The sequence below is a fragment of the Myodes glareolus genome, chromosome 8 (assembly GCF_982192425.1).
Source record: "Myodes glareolus chromosome 8, mMyoGla1.1, whole genome shotgun sequence".
NCBI classification, from domain to species: Eukaryota; Metazoa; Chordata; class Mammalia; order Rodentia; family Cricetidae; genus Myodes; species Myodes glareolus.
Genome location: NC_142033.1, coordinates 69,247,859 through 69,259,814, shown reverse-complemented (window position 1 = coordinate 69,259,814; position 11,956 = coordinate 69,247,859). Strand labels below are relative to the sequence as shown.

General features: G+C 50.0%; 1 long non-coding RNA gene across 1 annotated transcript; it reads left to right on the top strand.

The window, feature by feature from the left end:
• Positions 1-515: 515 nt before the first annotated feature.
• LOC146893883 (uncharacterized) lies at positions 516-1,627 on the top strand. The gene is made up of 2 exons (XR_015002571.2): positions 516-802; positions 1,276-1,627. It is a non-coding gene; the product is annotated as an uncharacterized LOC146893883 (long non-coding RNA).
• The last annotated feature ends 10,329 nt before the right edge of the window (positions 1,628-11,956 follow it).

The window sequence follows — 11,956 nt, the reverse complement described above, 5'->3', positions numbered from 1 at the left end:
TTTCGTAGGTTTGTACTTATTGTATATAATTGCGTAGTAGGCTTAGAACTCTCTTACTTAAACAAAAGGGGGAGATGCTGTGGGAGTTCCTTCAGCTCCTTCAGCCAATCGCCGCTGAGTTACCAGCCCATTGGGGCGTGGTCTCTCCCTTTAAAAAAAGCAGCGGCTGTCCTCCACTCTCTCTTTGTCTTCCGGCTCCGTTTCCGGCCCCTGGACTCCTTTCCTGTTCGCGCGGAGGGGCTGTTGTCTGGGACGGTAATCTGTAAGTTTTTTCCCCTTTGAATAAATAACCATTCTATTAATCATAATTCCAAACTGGTGTGGGATTGTCTGTGACTTACGCCTTCAGCCATGTCACTGTGCACAGAGACTTCAGGCTTCAAAGGGCTGACTTGAGACCCTGTTCTGATGCTGATAGTCCTGAGAGCTAAGGTAAGGTGATCCCTCCCTCTGACCCTCAGTTTTTTCATCTGCAGGCTCTGCTTGTAGAACTGCCTCACAGGGCCTCTGGGACAGTGGCATTTTTGCCTGGAGGACCCAGCTACCAGCACCAGGAGAATATGTATCTGGGTTTTGGAGACTGAGATCTTAGTTTTGAAGTGCCAGATAAGAAGACACGAGAGGGCAAACCACATGACTTTTGTGGTTTTTCTAGTTGGCTCTGCTTAGGGTGCTGCCTAGAATTGCAGCCACTGGTGTTTCCAGAAGCCACTCTGGAAAGGCCAGAATGACCTTTCCTCCCCATTCCTAAGTGACACAGCATCTGTACAAAATGACTGAAGGTCATCTGGGCAGTGTCCAGGTAGGCCTTTGGGAGACTTTTGGAGAGTGGGAGGGTGGTGTTAAAGAAGTCCAGGGTGTGGTATGATTAGAGCACAGAGATTAGCCAAACCGCCCACTCTGATCTCAGGCGAGCCAGCTAGATGAACCTCTCCGAGCCTCATTCCTTCAGTCAGTGGAGCGCTGGGCTGACTCAGGCAGGCCTTCCCTGTAGATCTCCTAGTTCTGAGTTTTATGAGAGCAGTGGCCAGAGAGGCAGTGGCAGGCAGTGTGAGCCATGCATGTGCCTGGGGTGGGGGGCGTGGGGCTCACAGAAGAGGGGAGACTAAGAACCACTCTTCCGTTCCACTGGGAGTTCGGAAGAACTCAGGTTTTTGTTTTAGAGATTAACTGACTTTAAATTAAGACTTTGTTGTAAGAGCAGTGCAAGGTAAAAATGCTTCAGAAAGCTGAGAAGTTTCCAGGGAAAACCCTTTCTTTCCCTGTCCTTCCCAGGAGGACTTGGTTGTTGTTCACAGTCTCTCACTGCGAGCTTCTGGAAGCGTCTGAGAGTATGGGAGCACATTTGGGCAATCAAGAGTTGGAAGAGCCAGCTGTAGTGGCACAAGCTGAAGGAGGCAGAGACAGAAGCATCCAAGTTTGAGGGCAGCTTTTCCTACATTTTAGCCTGGTGGTAGTGGCGTACACCTTTAATCCTACCACTGAGGAGGCAGAGGCAGGTGGATCTCTGTGAGTTCAACGCCAGCCTGGTCTACACAGGCTGAGCCAGGGCTACACAGAGAAACCCTGTCTCAAAAGAACAAGCAATAAATAAAAATAAAAAAGGGAGTTGGAATGACTGGCAAAAGTGGCTGCCTGTTGAATGACCACACACTGTGCCCATTCCCTGAGCTGTGACCTCAGCCATACATCTAACCCAGATGACCCCTGATGGCATCTGGGAGCTGCCAAGGATGACAGGTGAGAGCAATAGTTCCTGGTACCTTTTCCCAGCATGCCCACCTCCACGCCGCACAATTTGAGTTCCTTGTCCTTTGAAACCTTCCTGTGATTGTTATGTGGTTTTGGCTATGGATACTGAGGCTCAGAGGAGCAAAGCTGGCTTTGGATGCCATGTGGCCCTCCAAGGCCATTCTGTGTTGCGATGGCCCCACAGGACTCTGGAGCCTGCCAGACTGCTGAGTCCTGGATTCTGGAGGTGTGCAGGAAGGACTGACTATACAGAACTCAGGCAAGCAGGAGGCAGATGCGAAAACCACAGACCAAAGAACCACCCAGCCTCTGCCCTTGGGACCCTGAACTGTCATGCCAGGCCCTGCCCACGCAGGTGGTGATGTGAATGGCCATGGAGGCACCTTTGACCTGGTGATCTTTAACTTGATGACTCAGCCTGGGAGCTGGGGCACCATGATGAACCACACACACACTCTGACAGACAGGAGGCTGTGCCTGTGGCAAGTCACCTGATCTTTCTTTTCTCTTTTTTGTAGATTAAAATTAGTTGGGGGCATGGTAGGGCACGTGTGCAATCCTAGCATTCAAGAGGTAGAGGCAGGAGGACCACTGTGAGTTCAAAACTAGCCTGGGCTCTGTAGTGAGACCCATTTGTTGTTGTTTAAATTGAGGTGGAATCCACACCACAGATAAAGCTATTCAAAGTGTCGTTTCGGTGGCATTTCCTCACCCACGACATTGTGCAATTGTCACCTCTGTCGAGTCCTGAAACATGTCCCTCTCTCCAAAGGAGACCTCACACCTATTTATTGATTTTTATTTTTCACTTGAACCCAGGTTTGCCTGGCAAGCACTCTGCAGCTAAGCCCCCGCCCTAGCTAGAACTCCATGCCTACTGCATGGCCATCCCTGATCCTCTCTTCTGTCCCATCCCTGGCAACTGCTGAGCTGTACCATCCTTCCTGCCTTCCTGCTGGAGTCACCCAGTGCAGTGTTCAGCCTCTGGTGCCTGGCATGGCTCATTGAACCTGTTTCGAAGGCCAACAGGTTTTGTAGCAGGTGCCCATCCACTGCTCCTCTCCATGGCTGTCTGGGATCCCACTCGGTGGGTGGGTGTCTTCTTCCTTTCTCATCCACTGTTCTTGTGGGAACAGTATGCTGACCCCATGACCTTTCTCACTGCCCTGCAGTAGAAGTCTCTCCACATCAGCCACCCAAGGCTTACAACATAAAGTCTTTATCTAATGTGTGGTTCTCATCTTTGTTTCCACGAGCTGTTTGTTGACTGCACAATGTGGCATTTATTGAGCACTTATTGCATACTGTTCTTAATGTTTTATCTGTCTTCACCCACGGTTCCTTTTGTCCGTTCTTTGTCCCTCCAGTAGCCGGCATGGGTCTCACATGATCAGTTCCAGAGACAGGAAACGGGGTCAGCTGAGGAGTAATGTAGAGGAGGGACTTGAAGCCAGGCCAGCCTGGGCCTGATTCATGTCACACACGCCCCTGCTCTATGCCCCTGTCTGGATGTGTGCAGACTTCACCCTGGGCTGGGTACAGTGGGGACTTTCACTTTCCATTCTTTTCTGGCTTTCTCTGCTTCCCCTTGCAGGCACTGAATGGTTTTTACAATGACCAATCGGAAACAGAAACCGTAACTCTAGAGTCCGAAGGCAAATGAAAAATGCTGACAGTGAATTCCGAGGAAAGCTAGATTTTAACCAGTTCATGCGGTAAAGCCACCCAGGGCCGCCCACCACCAGGATGACAGGGCTCCTTTTGACTGATGAGAAGACCCCAGCATAAATTTCCACTTTTATTCTTCTTTTTTTTTTTTTTTTTTTTTTTTTTTTTGTACAGGGTCTCACTGTGTAGTCCTAGCTGACTTGCAACTCTATGTAGACCAAGTTGGCCTCAGATTTGCTGCAGTCCTCCTGCCTCTGCCCCTCCAGTGCTGGGTTTAGAGGCATGCACCATCGTACCTTAGTTCTACTTTCATTCCTAAGGTGAGCAAGAGCCTTTTGTGCTTTCCTGCAGAAGTCTAACTTCCTAGCTCATACCCTTTACCTTGGGCCTAACTGGCAGGTGACCCTGAACCCTATGCAAATCAGGAATCCAGGAACTCACACTGAAACTGTCTGCTGAGATAATCTTTTACCTTAGGACCTTTCTGACACAGCCACAGGTCACCCCACCCCACCTCACTCCACCCCACCCCAGCAGCCTTCTGAGCCACAAAGAGAAAGTAATCCATACCTGATCTTAGAGTCAGTACAGACTCTACAGATGAAATCAAATCAGGGCGCCCAACCTCAGACCTCCAGCATTCAGGGGGGTCTCAGCATAGACACCACAGCTCTCCTGCTCCCCTCCACCTGCTCCTCCAACTCTTAGCTTACGTTCTGCCTTCAACCCAGAGCTCTGTCACCCCCAGTTCCTCACCATCCTTCAGGCACAATCAGCCGTGCCCCGGGGAACAGTCGCAGGAGACAGCAGCAGGCACAGGGTGCTGGCCCTGGCTACAGCACGGAAGGTGCTTCTGTGCCCTTGTTTGGGGGTAGTCCTCACCTCCTCCCTTTGGGGGCAGGAATTGCCAGCCTTCCCTCATTTTGCCTCGTTCCTTGGTTAAAAGGGGCCGGACACACAGCATTAGAGAATACTTAGGGTTGGTTACTACTGCTGTCCCTGTGCTACAACGGAGACTTCTGAGGCTCAGAGGGGTTAAGCGGCTTATCTAAGGACGTGCATCCCATGGAAGGCCTGACCTGTGCCGTAGTCCCCATGTTAGCCCTTCCATGTTCTGCTTCTGCTCCCCAGTGGGAGTGAATCCTGAAGGACGCGCAGAGGGCTCCTTGTGGCGGAGCCATCTGTGCACAGGGAGTTGACTATGGCACCAGATGGCCAATGTTCCGACCTGGGTCTGCCATGTACTCTCAGTGGGATCCTGACCCGTGCCCATTTCCTCCTTCCTGGCCTGACTAGCAAGAGGAGAAAGTGAGCCATACCCCTCCACAGCCCACCTCATACCTGCTGGCAAAACAACACCAGGGCTTCTCGGGTCTCTGCGGAGCTGCTGGAGAGAGCCAGCTGCCAATAGCCTATCTTGGCAGAGGCTGTGGCTTCCGGGGTGACTGATGGCAGTTGGTTATCCTCCTTGGTTTAGGGGTGGCTGTGGGACACCCTGATTGGACCCACTCCCTCTGCCATCCAAACATTCTGAGTTACAGGGCCCATGGTACCCCCTGCCTTTACTGAAAGCGATCCCCTTTTGACCAAATTTCTTCCTTGGGGGGGACATAAAGCCACATCTATCCCCACTTCTGAGGTCCCAGCTAAGGCACAATTTTGCCAAAGTTCACCCTAGGGAACTAATGAGTGTATTGGGCTTCCTTGCAGAGCCTAGGTGGAGTTGCTTAAGGTGTGTGAGCATTCTCCCCCAGCCTGCTGCTTCTGAAAAGTGTTATTCAAGTCAGAGGAGGGCTTCAGCATAGCCATGTGCGTGAAGTCCTCACTCCAGGCATCCCCCCCCTCCCCAGCTCCCACCTTTATAAACTCCACCCCACCCCACAAGGCCACCACGCCCGGTGATAGGAAGCAAGCAGCTGGATACTCAGGTGAGAACCTCAGTCTTACTCTGCCCCACTGTGTGGGGGTGAACATGTCGAAAAGTCAAGATGATCTTTTGTGTTGTAGGGGTGCAGCTGAACTCCCCCAAGTGGTGACTGCTTGGCTCAGAGGAAAGTCACTCATGAAGCCCCCTTACTGGGCAAAAAGGGTGGAAGTTGAACTCCTGGACAGGACTGAGGCTCTCTGGGTAGCTGGATTGTTAGAGAGGGGAAATGGACAATTAAGAGAGTGGAAATCCAAGTAGCACAGCAGGGGACTGCTGTCTGGGGAGCTACAGGGCTTGTTACACAGATGTCACCCAGCAGTGAGTGACAGGCGGACGAGAGAAAGTCTCTTAGGGGAGCACCAGTAGGAGCAAAAGCAGGCTAGAGGAGGCTACATCTGACCCACAGCTACCTCGGCTTTTGGCAGGACACCCAGCACTGAATTGACCCACCCTGAGCCATAGCTGCCAGGAAAACAGGTCAGAGAGGGTGGCCCGGCAGGCAGGATGACACTAGAGACCTCTTTGATGGCTCCAGCAGGGTGGTGGGAGCAGGCTGGCTGGACTGTGCCCTGTACTTCCTGGAGCTGTCTCTCTGCCATGAGGACCAGGCCACCCAACATGTTTGTAGGCCAGTCCCAGAAGCAGGCCTGGCTTCATTCCCTCAGTGTGAGGTACACGCAGGTACCACTTGATAGGAGCTCCTGCCTCGCTGAGTCCTGGAAGCTGATTGGAGAATGCATATGTCAACGGCTCAGGCTGGGAAGCTCTGCTGCCTTCCTATTACCAATCAACTATCAGGGCTGATGGAGGGTGACTGCTAGATTCAGGAGGAGGAGCCAGAGATTTGAAGTCTCAGTTCTGCTTCTAGTAACTGGGAATCTGGAGAAAAAACAAAACAAAACAAACAAAAAAAAAACCCTTTTGTTGGGCTGTAGAGATAGATAGCTCAGTGAATAAGAGTGTTGGTCACTCTTCCAGAAGACCTGGATTCAATTCCCAGTTCCCACATGGTGACTCACAACCATCCATCAGACACAGGCAAAACCCATACACAAAATCAGGGGGGAAATCTTAAACAAAATATTTGTTGAGTTTCAGTTTCCCCAACTGTAAAGTTTTTGAGCTGGGGAGTCTTTGAGACTTAAAATGGCCCAAAGGAGGTTAGGACCACATGAGATTTTCTTGTCCACCATAAGAAGTTTTCCTCAGAGCACCAAGACCAGGCCACTGGTCTCCTGAGGTCACCTTGCCTTGGCTGCTGATTTCCCTAGAAGCCACTGGGTAAGCCTCAAGGTCCTTCTTACAGACCTATCCCAGCACATGAGTCCCACTACTCCTGAGGTAACTTGTTGTCCATGATGCTGTATTTTGTGGCCTCAGGAGACACATACCAAAGGAGGTTAGTGACAAACACATTGAATGAGGGCCAGATGGGCAGAAAGGCAACCATGAGGGTCAGGGCTCAGGACCAGGAGTTCAGACAGAGCAATGCTAAGGAAGTAGCTTTGGATTGAATCTTGGAGGAATCTCTGGCTTGCCTCTGCCCCTCGTACCGCTTCCCACATTCTCTTTCTTCTCTGCCCCCACCCCAGGCTCCAGCATAGCAAGTGTCATGGTGCCCATGAGCGCTATCTACGACTGAGGTGAAGGGTGAATGTAGGAAACAAGACGGAGAGCCCCACATTATCCTGCCGGACTCCAGATTGTTCTCGGTGAAAAAACTTGATTGTGGCAAATGGCAAACCCCTGATGTTTAGGGGGAAGAAAGAGAACGGTGAAGTTTGATGCCCTACTGGTGGTCATCTGTCCTTGACTTCTGGGCCTGGTGGCTGAAGTTACCTGCCTCTCCCAGTCTGAATAGCCTGAGGGCAGGGCCATCATCACAAAGACTTGCTCTCTCTCTCTCTCTCTCTCTCTCTCTCTCTCTGTGTGTGTGTGTGTGTGTGTGTGTCTGTGTGTGTGTCTGTGTGTGTGTCTGTGTGTCTGTCTGTGTGTCTGTCTGTGTGTCTGTCTGCCTGAGAGTGGCAGCCACTCACAATGAGACCGCATCTGCTCAGACATTGCCCTGGGTCCCAGAAGTGACACACAGCTCAGGGCTGACGACCGGGCTCCTCTTTCATTTGTGCCTGAGCACCATGGTGCCAGCCATGCTGGCTACTGGCACCCTCTCTAATTATTGTGTCTGTCCCCACACCCTGCCGCAGCTCCATCTGCCTGAATGGACTCATTAAAGCCCTATAAAAGGAAGTGACAGGGTGTTCACCAACAAGGGAGAAGCTTCTCAGAGGCCTCCCTCTGCCCGCAGGGGTGAGGACAGAGAGGCTGTGTCTGCCAGGAAGGCCTGACAGGGCTGCAGCCAGCATTTCCTGAAAGGGAAGTGAATGGGAGACAGAGATGGGGAAGAGATGGAGGTGGAGAGGGACACGGAAGCAGGGTCAGGGACAGAAAGAGAGGAGAAGCTCAGGAGGGGCTAGGAAGCAGGTTATGGGGGAAAGGTGAGCCTGGATGAAGAGCCTTTACAAAGCAGTAGGCCTGAACACCAGAGGTTCCAGGTCTGGGCCCAGGCAGCTCTGCCAAAGCCAGCTAGATGCTGGGGTGAGTGGTGGGAGGTGGAGAGAAGGCAGGCAGCTGGAAAAAGCTCTTGGTGTCCACCTCACTATTACTGTGGAAGCCACCTGTACCTCACAGGTAAATACACACAGCTATGCCCCACAGCATCCCATTAGTGTGCACCTAGTGAACACACAGTACTGCCGACACGGTACTGAGCACCCTGCACACACCACAAGGTACACTGATGTGGGGACCTGAGCTCCTGGGCTCGGCTATCCACACACAGGTTAGCCTGACAAGGATGTGCTAGGCTGGGGAAGCAAGCACACAGGCAGCTGTGCCTGGTAACTCTGGTCCCTCGGGGTGTTATTATTCCAGGCCTATAGCGCAAGTGTGGCATGTAATGGTAAAAATAAAATGCTGCAGGTCCCCGAGAGGGGGTAGGCAGCGGACAGCAGGTCCCCAGAGCAGCCAGTCCCAGGCAGGGATGGCACAGTTCCCCCAAGTGGCTACAGTGGGCCACAAGGGGCAGCGAGTCTCATGAGGAGAGACAGACTGATGGACACACCATGAGACCACGCCGCAGGTCTCCGAAGGTGACTGGTCCCGGGCAGGGAGCCATGCAGCAGGCGAGAGACAGATGGATAGGCAAGTCATGCAGAGTGAAGTTGGTATTTATTTAATGGGTTATGGAAGGGAAGGGGAGAAGGGAGAAGAGCAAAGGGAGGGAGGGAAAGGAGAGAGAGAAAAAGAGAAACAGAAGGGGGAAGGGGATAAAGGAGAGACAGAAGCTGTATCTTTGAGAGGGAGATGGAAAAGGGAAAGACTCAGGCTGAAAGCTAAAGATCAGCTTGCCTCAGTGGACAGGAGAGGGATTGGGCATGGCTTGTCTCTTAAAGGGACAGAGCAGATCATTACGTGACACCTTCTAGATCTTCAGCATGGCAGATTCTCCCTGAAGGGGCCTGAATGTCAGAGCTGATCTCTCCCACCCTCTGCTCATCCCGTCACCCAGACATCAGTAGGTAGCTGCCCCTTCACAGTCACCATGTCCCTTTTCTAAGGAAGCCCAGCTCTCCCAGAGGAGCCTTCTCATGCAGGGCTTCTGGGTCCATGAGTGCTTCAGGTCTTGTGTTATGCTGTGGGTCCCCATTGTTCCTGATGGGATGCTCAGTTTTAGTTTATGTTGTAGACTGAGCATTGATTTCCTGCCAACCTAGGGAGGATGGCAGAGAATAAGGTGCCTCACAGAGTAGTGCCAGGAGACATGCCAAGATGCCTGCCATCCTCTCCGGAGAGGATCTTCAGTCCTCACAGTGCCTAGGGGCTTCCTCAGAGCTTTGGAAAGGACTGGAAAGGACTGGAAAGGCCAGGGCTCTGCATAGAAAGTGACAGCTCAGACAGAATATTCTGCCCCAGGTAGAAGCCTGAGCCCCCTTCCTTCAGTATTTCCATGAGGCTGATGACTTGTACCCTGGCTTAGCTGTGATAGGGGAGATGGGCTGAAGCAAGTGCCTTCAAACCGCACTGGCATTTCCAACGAAGAGTTTTCAGGAGCCCGGCCAGTACTTTTTATGCCCATCTTCAGTACTTCCCCTTCAGCTCCTCATCCCCTGTGGCTCTGTGCAGGGAAAGATAAGCAGGGAGGCAGCAGTCAGAGGGCCTGAGCTCCTGGGAATGCACCCCACAGCACCACGGAGGCGCTCACTAATATGGCCTGCATCTGGAAGTGGCGCCAGCTACTGGGGCGGTGGGAAGGGTGGCAAAGGAAGTGCTCGGCTTAGTGTGTTGTCTGTTACAGGCAGGAGAGAGAGAGGCTCTGGGTGTTCCTGTGCAGCACAGTGGTTACAGATACAATCACCGCACTGTGTATTTGAAAACTCTGGAAGTAGAGAACATCGTTGACCTTTGAAGAGATGGAGAGGTCACATCTGATTTGGACATTGCACAGTATATATGTATCAAAATGCTCCATAACCATCCCTAATGGTACAGTGTTCCTATTCTTTCTAAGAACAAATAGTACTTCAAATTTTCAAGCACACAGACTTTATTCAACACAAACCAAACTTTAAAAAACATAGAAAGTCAGGTGTAATGGCTCACACCTTTAATCCCAGCACTCTGGAGCAGAGGTAGGTGTATCTATATGAATTTCAGGCTAGTTTTATCTATGTATCACGTTCTAGGATAGTCAGGGCTACATAGACAGATGGTCTAGAAAAAGAAAGGAAGGAAGAGAAAGAAAAGGCAAGCAGCCCTGTTTTTATATGTGGCTACATTTTGATGAGCTTTCATTTTGCTTATGTCAGGAAACTACTCTTCCCTTCCACAAGCTACATCTACACCAAAAACACCAAGGCTCAGAGGGCATCATGGAAGAAGGGGAAAAAAAGAGGTAAGAGCTGGAAGATGGAGAGGAGCATTGTGAAATGCTGTCATCTAGATGTGACATGGCCTCTGTGCTCATGAACTCACTGCAACTGTAGTCACCTGTACAAGACCTACACAAGATCAAGACAACATCACTAAACTTTCCGGCAGAAGCTCTCATTGGACTTAGTGAACCAGCAAAATTAAAAAAAAAAAAAAAAAAAAAAAAGGCAGAGAGAGAGAGAGAGAGAGACGGGTCACATGAAGTCAGAAGGGGATGTGTTGGGAGGTCTCAGAGAGGAGTGGGGATGAATTGACAAAATATATTGCATACATGTATGAAATTAACAAAGAAAAAATAAAAGGTTTTTTATTAAAATAAAGTTGCACAACCTCATCGCAACAAAGATGTAAAGGAAAAATAAATAAATAAAGGGGAAAAAAGAAAAATGATTCATTGTCGCACAACTGAAAGAGCCTCTGTCAGCGCTGGTGTGTGTCCGCCCAGTCTTTGTTTATGATTGTGTCCTCCACAACGTTAGGGCGATTACAGACTCACATTCATAGCATCTTTCCTCTAAGAACCTGGGAGGATTTTTCCCTGCTCGGATCATTTGGAGACTCTTTGCTGTGCTGCTTTAACAGGGACTGAACTAACATGCGAATCATTCTTTATCCTGCGGTTTCCACCTTCATCCTTCACATCCTTTGCATCGCTCTGGGACCACTTCTGCTAACTGACTTGTGATGGAGTATTCTGAAGGGAGCGGGTTGGAGTTCTGCGGATGAGTGGGCTCTTGCTGTATTCCCGATGTTGTGAAATGCCTTTTGACAGGTCACATTTGCCTTGTGAAGGGTGTCTACAAATGTGTTTCCCCAGTACATGATTGAATAAAGACTGGGGAGATAGTTCAGCGAATAAATCATCTGCTGTTAGAAAGGACCTGGGTTCAATTCCCAGAAGAATAAGGGCAGGTCAGACTGTCTGTCACTCCAGTCCCAGGGAATATGATGCCCTCTTCTGGCCTCCTTAGGTACCAGGCATGGACATGGTGCACACATATACATCCAGGCAAAACTCTAATGCATATTAAATAGATAATAAGTAAGTAAGTAAATAAATAAATAAATAAATAAATAAATATTTGTTGGGCAGTAGTGGCATGTGCTTTTAATCCCAGCACTCAGTAAGCAGAGATAGGTGGCTCTCCATAAGTTTGAGGCCAGCATGGTCTATAGAGTGAGTTCTAGGACAGTCAGGACTATACAGAGAAATCCTGTCTGGAAAAACAAACAAGCAAACAAAAAAACCACTACTACTACCACCAATAACAAAAAACACCCAACACAGAAATCTGACGTACGGCATGAGGACCAGAGCGTATATGTATATGCTATATTCATGTGGATGCCCAAGGGGGTTAGAAGGGGCTATCAGATCCCCTGAAGCTGAAGTTACAGGTAGTTGAGAGCAACCTGTGAGCCTCTGCGAAACCAGTCAGTGCCCATAACTGCCAAGCCACCTCTCTAACCCCAGTTTAAACCATTTAAAATATATTTATTTCTCATCTATCTATCTATCTATCTATCTATCTATCTATCTATCTATCTATCATCTTCCTAGTTGTTTATTTTAGTGTATGTATGTTTGTATGTACAAAATTGTGAAAGACTAGATAAAAA